The sequence below is a fragment of the Catharus ustulatus genome, chromosome 9 (genome assembly GCF_009819885.2).
Source record: "Catharus ustulatus isolate bCatUst1 chromosome 9, bCatUst1.pri.v2, whole genome shotgun sequence".
Classification (NCBI taxonomy): Eukaryota; Metazoa; Chordata; class Aves; order Passeriformes; family Turdidae; genus Catharus; species Catharus ustulatus.
In genome coordinates this window covers 16,652,715-16,666,106 of record NC_046229.1, presented here as the reverse complement: position 1 = coordinate 16,666,106, position 13,392 = coordinate 16,652,715, and the positions used below count along the sequence as shown (strand labels likewise).

Below are 13,392 nucleotides of genomic sequence, written 5' to 3'. Positions count from 1 at the left end.
TTTTGACAGTACACTTACCCTAGTGGACCTCCAAGTAAAGAGCACTGTCCTAATCTAATATTTCAGGAAGATCATCTGCAAACTCTGGCTGATGGTGACCATGCTATAGGAGCCAGCAGGAAGTCTGTTATGCTTCCTGCATGTATAGTTGGTTAACCATTAGCATTTACCAAAAATAGCATTACATGTACATATACAGTGAAAAAGAAGCTAAAACTTTTTGTTGGAAAAAACAATGTAAGAGTGGAAACTATGATGCAAGAAGTGTAATGCTACACACCCATTCAGAAGTTCTCTGTATTATTTGGTGGTTTTAGTACAGAGAAGTGGCTTTGTGGAATAACAAACTATTGTACCTCTGAATTTACCAATGAATAAAGAATCCTCAAAACCAAAAATATGAGACCATGAATAAATGAATAAGCAATGAGGTATCAGCTGAAAAAAAGCAATGGAAAACTAGGAAGAGAGACAGAAATGGAGTTGATGCTGAAAAACAAGGTGCCAAAATATCAGGGTCTATCAGATTGGTATGAGCAATAATCCCTAGTTCTCAATAGCTCCATATACAGTGCATGCTGACAGAGTCCTTTGGTCCTACATTAATTTACTGAGTCCTAATTTATTCTTCCCAAGTTACTTCCCTAAGTTACTAATTTGTTCTTCCCACAAGATGTGCCAGTGGAGACAGAGAAGGAAGGAAGCACTGTCTAGGAGCAGTCATGTAACAAAGGCACAAAATGCAACCAAGGGTTCTAAAAGTTTACTGCAATGCATTTCTTGTACAATGCAATGATCAGATCAACAGTCTCTTTTTATTCCTCCTAGGGCTTCTACAGGTCACCAAAGAACATAATTTTCTAAGTTCTGCCACTATTTATATGTGGTACTAATACTATAGAGATAGTAAATGTACTTCATTCTTTTTATGCAGCTCAAGTGACATTGAGGAGAAACAGTGCAATTTTCCAGCTGTATCCAACACCATTAGGGAGCTTGTCCTGGATCACAGGTAAGTCAGATAAATATTTTGGCTTTGCTTATTTGGGTACAGAGCTTGTGGTCAGCAGTTGGTGTTTGGCATGCAACTGTCTACTTTATCCATTTTTATGCACCAACTAATTTCCTTGATGTAGGGATTTGGGGATGGTGAAATAATTTCATAAATTATAAGCAAAAAAAATAATCTCTTTCATCTACTTCATTCTGGATAGTCATTGCATAAAACCTGTGAAAAACATATTGCTTTGGGTTCATCCCTGCTGCAGTTCCATTGATTACAGTGGAGTTAAATCAAAGATGAATCTGTCTGTTCAATTTAAATCTAATGATTGGTTAAAAAATTGGGGGGAGAGCCCTGTCTAAATCCAGGGCTGTTTTATCCTTGTGTCAGCATTTAATTCCATTTGCATATAAGCCTATTTCCCTTCTCTAAATTTAATTTGTTAGAGCTTGGCCCTCAGCAACAACAGCAACAACAAAGTAATTGCATGCACTATTGGGCAATGGTGCCAATACAGCATGTGCTATAAAAATGTCTCATGCAAATTTATAAAAAGTAGGAATTAGTGACACTCTGCCTGGTAACAGGTATCTGGATACCTGAAAAAAAACTCCAAGCTTGAGCTTCATGGATATGTGACATCTAATAATATACATATGAAGAAGCCTTTTTTTAATATCAACCATTAATTGTGGCTGTTTCACCAAAGGAAATAAGATATCCATGTCTTGTATGACCAATGGGTACATTCTAGAGTTTCACTGTGATGAGATAAAACTGATGGAGGCTTAGCTTTCAGGCTGCACTAGATATCATCTGTGGCTTTGCACAAGGTACTTTTGCAGTGTGACTTAGCAAGCTTGTTTTAAACTGGGGAGGAGTGGTTGGCATTGTCACAATATACCTTGTTTGTTGAGGTGCTACACTCCACTGCAGTACTGTGTTCTCGTACCATGTAGCTTCAAAACACAGGGCCTGGTCTTCACTGAGACCTTTCACCTGACCATTTTTGAATAAAAAACTCTTCTTATTGAACTTGACCTGATCAGCAGTCATTCCAATTCAGCTGTTCTTCCTAAGGTAGTGGTACCTGCCTGAAGCTGATAGAATCCTTTATTCTCCTTTTCCCTCTCCTAAATATTTGATTGTACCCAAAGGGGAAACCTCAAATCAAAACATTTTGTAGAATTTGAGTTTTTCTTTCTGCTTTAAACCCCAGCTTTTTCATCATACATTCTGATGCATTAAAACTAATAATCGTCATAGATTCTTATGTCTTGTCAATTTTGCACAACTTCATGATGTGTTAAGAAGAGGTCACTTCACTTTCACCATTCTTGGAAAGAAGACACCGATGCCAAGGGGTAAATATATTGATCTGGGACATTGTACAACTTTATGCAAATAACAAAACCTGGAAGAGAAGCCAGGTTTTCTGAATTAGGGCAGCAAGATGTGGGACTAACTTACAGAGTGGAGAATAAACACAGATCTTCCCACTTTCTGATTTCTGTGTTTAGATAAATCAGGTTATTTCCTAATGTATCAGGTCTTTTAAAAGCTGTTCCTCATGTGGCCAGGAAAGCCCACTATTACCTCTGTTACTTGCTCCCATTACCTCCTGATGCACTTGCAGCCTATCCTCAGCAGGATTAGAAGGCACTCAGGACCTTTGAGGAGGCACTTACCACTTTACAGGATTAGGATAAGCCTGCCTTTGATGTTTTTGTGATCATACCCATCTGTCATAACTGAACATAGTGAAGTAGGCTTTATTTTTATTTAATGTTCTAATTATGTAAAAGGTCAAATATAAAAATATTTTTTCTCAGTTTGCCTACTTTTCTTTAAAAAATCAATGAGGAGTGTTGTTTTTCAACACATATGCTAATGTTTGAAAAGTGAAAAAACCCCATGGTTAGAATCAGCAAATAAAGATGTGGTTTCATCTCAATTTAAGGTTTAACAATTGTACCCTATGTCACACTCCTTCCTCTTCTTCCATCCATATATTCATTACAAATGTCAGATAAGGCTAATCCTTCATGTGACATTACTGCAGATGGTTACATTGGGGACTTAAACCAGATGCTGATGGTCTGGATAATCTGGATAAAAGCTGGTAACCCAAAACAAATCCATTTTATGTATTACTCATGGTAACAGTTAAGATATATATAAAATCTTTATTACCCTTTAACACTTTACATAACTCTTTTGCTTTCCTCTTTTTATACTTTCAAAGTTTTAATTTTAGACAAGATTTTTCTTCATCTCCCAGTGTCAGTTAAATCATGCATGCATGTATGTAATAAGATTTAAGGAGGGGAAAGACGCTTTATAGATAAGAATGAACATTACATTTATCTTCTGTTTTAAAATTCCCATTGGGTTAAAAATTGGCACTGGAAAGTAACTTTCATTTACTTTCATAAAGAGAGGTTTAATGAAAGCATTAGCAGTAAAAAGTGACTCCCTTCTGTACTTTTGAAGAGTCTCTGAAATCCAGTGTTTAGGATGGGAGCTGATAGGGATGTCTTCTGGTGAGTGGCTCAGACCCCTGACTAGACTTGAGTGTTTGTAACCCATTTTTCTGTCTATTTAAGAGTAGTAATATCCTATCTTAGATGAGATTAACTCTGAATATTATGTATATGTTTGTTCTTTCATTTAATAATAAAGTTTGTGTTTCGAACTGGGGGATTCACAAGGACTTGTTAGTCTAGGAAGAACTCTTGGGTGTATGCTAAGCAGCTAATTATTTACATGAGAAATTCTGTGACATAAACATACTGGATCCTTCCTTGCCCACCTATGACTATCACTGAATGCTGCCCATGGCTAGAGGAATTGGGGAGGAAGATACTAGGCTATTGTTTATAGCTTAGTATAATGCTGTTTGGGACTCTATCAGCTGTATTATTTTTTATTTATTACTAGGTTTTGTTTCTAAGCTGATCACTAGTCTGGAAGTATAGGAAAGTAAGTTTACCAAGCACCTGAACTATGCAATTATTGCATAGCTTTTCATCTGTTGCTTAGCACACTTGAGATTTAGATTAGGGTAAGCAACTTGAGCTGGTCCCCATACAGTAAATGATCTCAGGTCTAATCTGATCTCCTTTAATCCAGTGAGCTATGAGGGCAGTGGTCTGGAGCATGGTTCATGGAGCATGGTTTCTGTGACTTGCTTCTAAGCTTGTTTTGCCCCTAGTGTGTACTACAGGAGAAGGTAAAGAAATCAAGGTCCCTGGTCAGGCAAAGCTTGTGTGGTACTGAGGTTTACATACTGTAATTTAATACAGCCTTCTGTGGCCAGCCAAAGCTCTCAGCTGGACTATTCTCATAGTCTTTAGCAGCATATCCAGTAGCTAGTAATTACCTCTCTCAGAGTCCTTATTTTTTCACTGATTCTAAAAGCGTATAGATCATGCCATTGACTCAAATCAACACAATTCTACTGAAATCAGCAGATGACTTCTACCAGTGGAGAACCTTGATCCTTCCCTTCATGTATGGAATGATACAGCAGTGAAGTATATTGCTCAGTGGGAGTCAAATATTTCTCAATAAGTTGCTGAAATTGTTTAGAAGAGTAGTCTGTCAGTAAGGCTTAGAGCATACTGCAAGGATATATGGTGCAAACCTTCTGCATCAAAGGAGATGAGTAAAGACTTACTGTCCAGATATTTTCTGTTAATATGTGGTTATCAAATACCATCATAACTGTTGTTCATTTTGGAATCATAAACCTTTATAGTGCAAGAGAAGGTAAATACTTTGGTCTGAAACGTTAGCCAGAGGAAGACAAATCATTGCAGAAGATGTGGAAGGGTGAAGAAGGTGAGTAATTACATGAACTATTGCAAGCAAGGAACCAAACTCTTATATTTATGTGTTTTGTAGCAAAGGCAGCCATGGTGGGCTGATACACATTACACTAAATATCATAATTAATAGTGATAATGTTATTTTAGTGTTTGTGGTAGTCAAAGACTAGAGTTGATAGCAACGTTTGACTAACTTTTGACTATTACTTTTTGAAGTTTAAATTTTAAAATTGTGACTTTAAACACCAGCAGTTCCTTGATGATTTATTTTAGAGGCTTACTGAAAGTATGAAAATGAAGTTCTATTATTGACCATATAAATGTGGTTGAAAGACCTGTGCATGGGGCAGATATTTTGCTACCATCTGTTCCATCTTAGAGGAATTGCCCAATTCAGCAGAGCTATTTCTTTGGATGTTGTAGGTCTGGAAATGCCATTTCAGCACTATAAAGTCTGATTCATCAAGAATGAAACGTCACTTTCAGGAATATTGGAGTGTGTATGTATGGAAATGATGTCCTGGTATAGAGAGGGTCCTGGGTTATGGGTATTTTATGATCCACATATCTCTAATTCATCTTTTGCTTTTGAAACATAACACATGTTCTAGCTGCACTGATACGGGTTCCTGCTTATTATAGTTAATGGATTATTCATCCTCTTTGTCCTTGACATAATCCTAAGTATGTGCATAAAACTCAGATCATGTTGCCCATAAAAACCAATCAGCCCAGAGTTCTTCTGCAAGGTGTTGAACATTCACCCAGAGCAGATGGTAAAGATAATGTTTAATAAAGAGTTAGAGGATTAGTTGGAACAAAAATAAACTAAGAGAAAGGGATAATTTCATTTCATATGAAACTGCATGACATTTCATGTACCCAAGGACTGATTAAAATTATGCCAAAAGCTGCTCTTTTTGGCCAGTTTGTCCTAATACTGACCCTGCTTATGTTGTCAGCTGCTGTATCTGCATGTCTTATTTTACCACTTTCTGAATAACTCAAAAGAAAGCTCTTCTGATTCTCCTGTGGCTGGCAAAAGTAATTCTTTATTAAATAGGAAGAGGAGAAATTATAGGATTCTGCTAAATGTGATTAATATATTTAAACAACTGATACCTCAACTGAGGTTTAGAAGAAAAGTTTTATAGGTCATTTGAAACATAAATAAATTTTAAATGGTAGCTCTCATAATATGTGGAGTTCAGCTTTAGTTTGCCTTGAATATTTAGATGCTGAATGGAAAACAGAGCAGGGGATAGTCCATAAATGATTTTCAGTCGTTTTAGGAAAATTTATTTTTGCTATCAAAAATGTAGTGAAGTAACCAAACTTCTACATTTGCATATTGCACAACATTTGTAATGAATGTCCATTATTCTTTAAAAAGGCTTAATAATAGGAATTGAATAAAACAAATCAGAAGCAAATATTTTACAGTTATGGTATTTCTGGGCCCATAGTTATCTGCTATAAAAGATTTATAAAACAAAATCTCTGACAAAGTTTGTCACGTATGGATGCTGCAGAAGCAAGTAAGTGGAGTTTAGTGTAAATGCTGTATCCTTTGTTCTGAACACAAAATTTAAATTATTTGAAGCTGTTCTTATAAATAAACACACATTCTTTTTAGAAGACATTTTGGAATGGTTGGTGGGAGACAGAAGACAACTATTTCTTTTAATTTTTATGGCACAAGTGCAAAACAGGATCAAAATCCAAGCTATTAACTTGCTTTACTGAGACTCAGTGGCCACTGAAGCATAAAACCAGATGTGAGCATCTCTGGACTCACTCCAACTGAAGCTTAAAGCTGTGACCAGTCTTTAATGGTAGAGATCTGTTAGCTGCTTCTGTAATGCAGGAAGACAAAACTATTCTAGAATCAGCGTAATGGCTTTTGCACTGAAGTGGGCCAAAGCCAAAACCTTTGAAAGCCTCTTGATATTTGCTGGCTTGAGTAATATTACTACCTAGTACTTCCAGAATTCAGCTGAAATCTTCTCAAAACCTGCTCTGCATTTTCTAGCCATTTCCTCTGCTTAAGACAGTTTTTGGCTCCCTAAAATAAAGAGCCTGAAGTAGTTTTCTGCTGCAGATTATTCCTAACTTAACTTATGCTCCTGTTGTTTCTCTAATTAGTTACTTTTGAAAATGTTCCATTGGGCACTTCAAACAGCTGAGTATATTTAAAATAGTCTAAATTAACATAAAAATAGCAAGACAGTTAAGAATGAACTGAAAATTAATGAAACCTTAATTTCACTGACAATAATTGTAAATATTTTATTACAAGATGCAGGTTTAGCTGACTAATGGTTGTGAATTGCTATAAAACTTATTTCCAAATTTCCTTCAGTCTCTAAATACTCGTCCATACTTCGTTGTAGCCACCTTTTAAAATCACAGTGGCAAGAATAAAGCTCAAGAAGTCTGTCAGCTGATACACAGTATCAGCATCAGATAGTGCAGCTCAGCAAGAAGAGAGGGTCCTATCACACAGCTGAGATGAGACATAGATAAGTCTCTGAAGTCTCTAAGTCTCTAAAGCAAGTTATGGCTTTATCTCATCTTAACCTTGAACCAGATGCCCTTTCCAAAGCCCTCCCTTCCCCCTCATCCCCCCGTGTTTGTAGTGCATTGCAACTGTGCTGTGACAAACAGCTAGAATTAACAAAATTGGAGATGGCAGAAAGGTGGCCTTAAAAAGGATATTTTTTATTCAAAACATATAATAGAAATGAATTGATTGACTAGCTGAATTTTGAAATCAATCAAGCAAGTCAGGTATAAAAGAACTTCTGTTTAGCACTTCATGTTAGTAGGAAAATGATAGCAATGAAATGTATTGTGAAACAAAATATTTTAACTTATTCATATTTTTAATTTAAATAATATTCCCACCACAATAAACCCCAGAAATTATGGTCATTGAGGAGTGGGTAGGCCTGCTAATTCTTTCCCAGATGGTGAATGATTAATGTACAAGTGATTTCTCCCAGCCCTTGGACTGTTGTTCACCTTGTGAGTCCCTTCAGTTACTCAGTCTCCAGCCTACCAATTAGTGTGTTCACATCATTCTCAGCTAAAGCTTTTTTTTCCCCCCCATCTGTATTTTTTGGTCTTGGTAAGGAAATGTCAGAAAATACACATTGTTTTGATTTCGTTTTTTTTCAACCGCTGCCTTTTCAAAAGTTTTCAGAAATCAAATGTGTGTGGCTGCTTTTTAATTCCCATTTTAACTGCAGTGGTTTCCTAGCTTTCATTCTCCATCTCTAATATCTCCTTTAGTAGCATCTCTGTGCTATTTTTCTCATAAGGTGAACACTTGCTTCATTTTCCTGTCTGAATTATAAACTTGTACTTCATTAAGAGATTTTTGGGTTTTGGTAGCTTTGGGGTAAGTGAGATCTTACCACTAAGCAATACCACATTTCGGATGCATTTATGAAATGCATAGTTATTGCTCTTGACTTAGATTAATAATTTTTATTTTCTCCAAGGCGCTTATATTCAAATGCATAATCTCTTTTTTCATTGTTGGATACTTGTCCAAAGGAAGGTTAAAGTTATGCTTGAATATCATGAGACAGTAATTTTTTAACAGAAAACCCACAAATTATTCATTGGCCCAGTGTAGTCTCTCTGGAACACACCCTTGTGAAGATAATAACTGGGATGATATGTGCTTTTCTCTAGCAATAGTTTTATTGGCAAATCTAATGTTTTGCTTCCTAGTTACATCAGTGTTTTAATAAACAAGATATCATGCTGCTACAAGAAACTATCTAATGATATTTCAAAAATGCTTTTTCCAACAGGAAAGAAAGCCAGTAGCAGCCAAAGTCACTGCTTCTCATTACAAATATTCTTAATTTTTATTTCATTTTAGACTAGGGGATCTCCAGAATTACACAGTATACCACATATGTCTAAAACTCAGAGTACAGCTGAATTTTCTCTGCCTCTCCAGCTTCTGAGGTCCCTGCTGAAGATTTACTATAACTGTCTTACCAGTCTGATATAAGTTCATACCCAAGACAGATCTCAGTCTATAGCTGCAGTTCTATACCCAAAAGTGTAACCACAACAACTTAGTTCCTGCTGTTAGATTATTGCTGCACCTGTGACTTCTTAAATTAGCCCCAGCTGGACTAGCTGGGACCTACCAGCTGCCAGTGGGGAGCAGCAGTGTGCTCCAGGAACTCTCCAGCTTCTCCATCCCATGCTTTTGAATGGAAAAACAGCACCGAGGCAGGAGAAGGGCAGTAGCAAACTCAGGTTCTTTCCTCTTGTAGGAAATAACCCTTACTCACTTTAAGCTGAGTCAGAGCCATATTCTCATACCCACTTTCCAGATAAATACTCAAATTTCTGCATACTGCAGAAGTATAATTGACATACTTCCTTCTTATTTTGGAAGATCTCCTAGTCACCTGAAGTAAACGATCATTTTTCACCACTTGTGGCTTCTGCTTTCTCCAGATATGCAGGATAAAAAAAAAAAAAAACACACAAAAAACCCCACCAAAAAACCCAAACAAACAAATAAACAAACACCCAAACCTGGTGCAGAAGAAGAACTGGAAAAATCCCATTATAAAAAAGGATTTCAAAGGATTGGTGTTTTTTCCATCCAGTTAATAACAGTTTATTTTTTAAAAAAAGTACATGCTATGCCCTTCCTTAGATATCCTCTTCTGGAAAACCCTATAAAAGAAGAATGAATTATATGCTTTAAGGATGCCCTTCATTAGCATAATTAGAGAAGCAATACTGTCTTCTGCTTTCTTCTGAGACAGCACTTATCACCTGACTTGACTTGGCTTGTCTATGCAAGTCACACTGAGCTGGCTGCTGAGCTGGCCAGTGAGAACATGGAGAAGCTAGATACAGAAAAGATTGGATCCCCCAGTTTCTAGTGACATTATGTTTTTCAACTTCCTTTCTCAAAGGTAATATAGGAATTGATCCAGGTTTTCAGCGAAGAGTGGTAAGATACAAAATATATTCCTATTCCCCTGAGGTTAAATTAGTGGGTAGGAAGGGTTACCTGATGCCTTGCTTGCATGTAATTGCCAATTAAAAAAATTAAAGGAAATATTTTGTTTTAAACAATTCTATCCCCTTTTGAATGTGGGCAGCTGTGTACATATGAAAATCAAACTTATAATATTTCCAATGCATATAAATTCAAGTATAATACTTTTAATCTTTAGCAGATAAGTATTTACTAGGGACCTAGATTCCTTCTATTTCCTCAGCTGTGCTCTTGGTGGTATAATGGACATTAGGTGTGGTGGATTTGATTTTGCTTCAGGTTGACATTTCTTGGCACTAAGTGTGAAAAATTACATCCTCAACAAAACCTTCCTTGGTGGAGCTCTTGGAGACAACAATAACCTTCTCATGCAAATTGGAGCCTGTATGGTGTCTGAGTGGCTGCTTCACTGTTCTTTTTTGAGTCTGACACTTACACTGTTGCCATCAGATGCTAAAGATAAGGTGGAGGAACAAAGAATGCAGAGAAGGGAGAACCAGAAAGGCTACATACTGGTTTTGTGAACATTTAAGTGGCATTATTTTATCAGGTCAGTTCTCTTGCAAATCAAATGAAAATGAAGTGAATGGAGGAGCTGGAATAGGTATATCTGTCATTACTAATCTGGACTAGGATTTCTTTCTGTTGAAGTACAGGAAGTCATAAATAGGAGATAGTTTTCATTAATTTTCAAAGTTTCCGATATGTATATTTTAATATACATAAATGTCTAATTGTCAAGCATGATGGAAGTTTGTAGAGACTGATTGCCTTGTGAATCAACAACGAGGCCTTTTCTTTATGCAACTGAGAGCCTTGGATTACAAATCAAAGGAAATGAGGGCAAACTAAGAGTTAATATATGGCAAGGTTGCTTAAGATCAGGAGTGCAGTCTGTCTTTTACAGAAATACTGGTCTTATTGAGGCAAAATTTGGTGATTCCAACACATGTCATTGCCACAGAGAAAAGCTAAATTTAGATTGAATGATTTCTCAGTTAAACAGGGACCAACAGGGAATTTATAATAAAACAATTTATGCTCACTTTGGAATATGACAATGGCAATTTTTCTTGTGCTGAAAACAAACCATTACTGATGCATGTTTGTGACCCAGCAGGAAGTTTTCTAATGCAGACTCTTTCCACATCTATCCAGTAGCAGATGTAATTTTTCCAAGTTGTGTAGCAGTATATAATACCATGTATTATTACTCTTGTCACATTTTCCTATCATGGTGAAAAATTTAGATTTGTTATGAATCCCCCAGAAGTGACATATGTCTCTCAGCCTTGAAAGTTTAGCTCTTAATGAATTAAAGGCTTAAAATCTCTTGTCTGTTTTTAGGTTTCATTAGAAATATTTGTGGTGTAATATCTGATTCTAAAAAATTTATCAGGTAACATTTTGACATATGTAATAGCAATTTTTCATTCACATGCTCTAATGTAAATCAGGAGGGGTTCCTTTGTCAATGCAGTAAATCAAGGTGAAAGAACTGACTTCCTTTTTGCAGGAAATTTTAGTTGCATTTGAAATGCCTGATGCTGGAAATATAAATATTGCTTGTGGCTTACTTTAGCTGTGTAACAGGAGGAAAGATTGTCAGTATTTCTGATCTAAATCTGAGGTCTCAAATTTCTGTTTTTGTAAGTATGGGTACAACCAATCCCACACAAGATTGGTACAGTAGAGATTGTGGACAGAGAATTGCAGGTATAAGAGCAACCAAGCTCTCAGGCTATGTCCAGGATCACTTCAGGTCAGATGGGACTATTGGTGCTCCTTAGCATTGGGCAGAGACATTTCTAGGACTTTCTTGCTGAATGAGATGACACTGATACAGGTGATTCCGAACTAGAGAAACAGCTGCCATTTATAAGCTTGGGATCTTGAAGAGCTGCCCATCTAAAGTAATGCTTTGGTTATTAGGTGTTGGTGTGCACCATTGATTTATGGGAGAAAAGTTAGCAGAGATTAATTGTAAAGTATTGATAATTGCACTGAAATTTCTGTGCAAGCCCAAGAGGAGCTCATTCTTCTGATTTCTAGATTATATATAGCAACATCTTGATGCTATTATGGTGATTACCACTTTGCAATTGGTATGTCTTAGCACAGGAACATAACATTCCTAATGAGATATGGCTATAATTTACCTGTCACAAGATGATCTTTTCCCTCAGAAGTGACAGTGTCTTGCTGTTACAAATATGTGCCCATTGACTAAAGCACTAATGAATACAGGTAGATAGATACATATTAGATAGTTATGCCATTTGATAAAGTGTAGAACTCGATCTGGATCAAAGGTATTCATATAGTGCATGAATCCTAGTGCATGAATAGTTAAGGCAGTGAGGATATCTTTTTTTTTTCCTGGCACACAGAAGGTTTGAACTACTCAGGAAATAGCTGAGGTAAATGAAGAGATTTTTCAGAGAAGACTAGAAGAGTTACGCATTGCAGTCTCAATGTAAGTTTTTGTAAGCAATTATTTTTGGAATCTCTGAGCCATTGTTCCTGAGGCTCAGTTTTGTACTCCTTCTTTAGGCTTTGAGCCCACAAATTTATGTGGGATTAATTTTAAAAATGTGGGCCTGTGGCCTTCAATATGCACATGTGTATGCATTTTCAGAAACAGGAGAGAGATTCCCACTTACTTTGATGGGAATTCTGCCTGAATGCAGTTTGAACTCTTGTGTTACTAAAGCCATTCTTTGACACTCCAATTAGACCGTTGTAACTAGGGAGAAGTTAATTCAGTGAGAGATGGATATTGCAAGTTTTACCACACTTACCAGAGGAAAACTGTTTTCTTACTGTTGAATTTCCTTTGTGATGTAGATTTAAGTGTGCTTCATAACACATGGAGTAGCTGATACATAGTTTAATGTCACTATTATCTAAATTCTGTACTGTTGCTTTTGCATTATTTTGTCTCCTATGAGTGTGATTGAAGAGATGGTACAAATCTTCAAAATACACATTTTATGTGTAGTGATATGCATCACTGTGAATTATTTTATGACCATTCTACCATTTTTAAAAGTACTGTAAAGCATGGTATTTCTTTGCTATATTGTAAGTTTTGGTCATTTTCTTACAAAATCAGTGAGGATGACTTTCACTACCTAGATAGGGTACAGGTGTCAACCAGATGTTTAGAACTGTGCCTGTAACTGCTGGTCAAAACCTAATGACATTATGTGGCTCAAATTTGCAGAATTTGGAAGTCAGTTTTTAATAAGTATTTTAAGATTAAGGTTTCTATTTTAACATAATGCTACACCTCCTGCATATTGGTTTGCAGGACCTATTGGAGATCTGGGCTTCAAAGTATTGTATTATTTTGTGGTAGTGCTGCACTTACTGGCATGAATGTAGATATTGCAGTATCTGAATAAAACTAGGTTTTGAGGTGAAAGAGAATCTTAAGGTGCAAAATTTCATACATTTTGTGAATAGTGCACGAAAGCTTGTGAACTACTCTTCAGCAGTGCAATGTCTTTAAA

At 36.4% G+C, this 13,392-nt stretch overlaps 1 long non-coding RNA gene across 1 annotated transcript in view; it reads left to right on the top strand.

Moving 5' to 3' along the window:
* Positions 1-13,392, top strand: part of LOC117000418 — a 69,864-nt gene that overhangs the window by 32,482 nt on the left and 23,990 nt on the right. Inside the window, exon 2 of the long non-coding RNA XR_004418760.2 lies at positions 935-1,012. This is a non-coding gene — a long non-coding RNA (uncharacterized LOC117000418). The remainder of the gene's footprint in view (positions 1-934; positions 1,013-13,392) is intronic.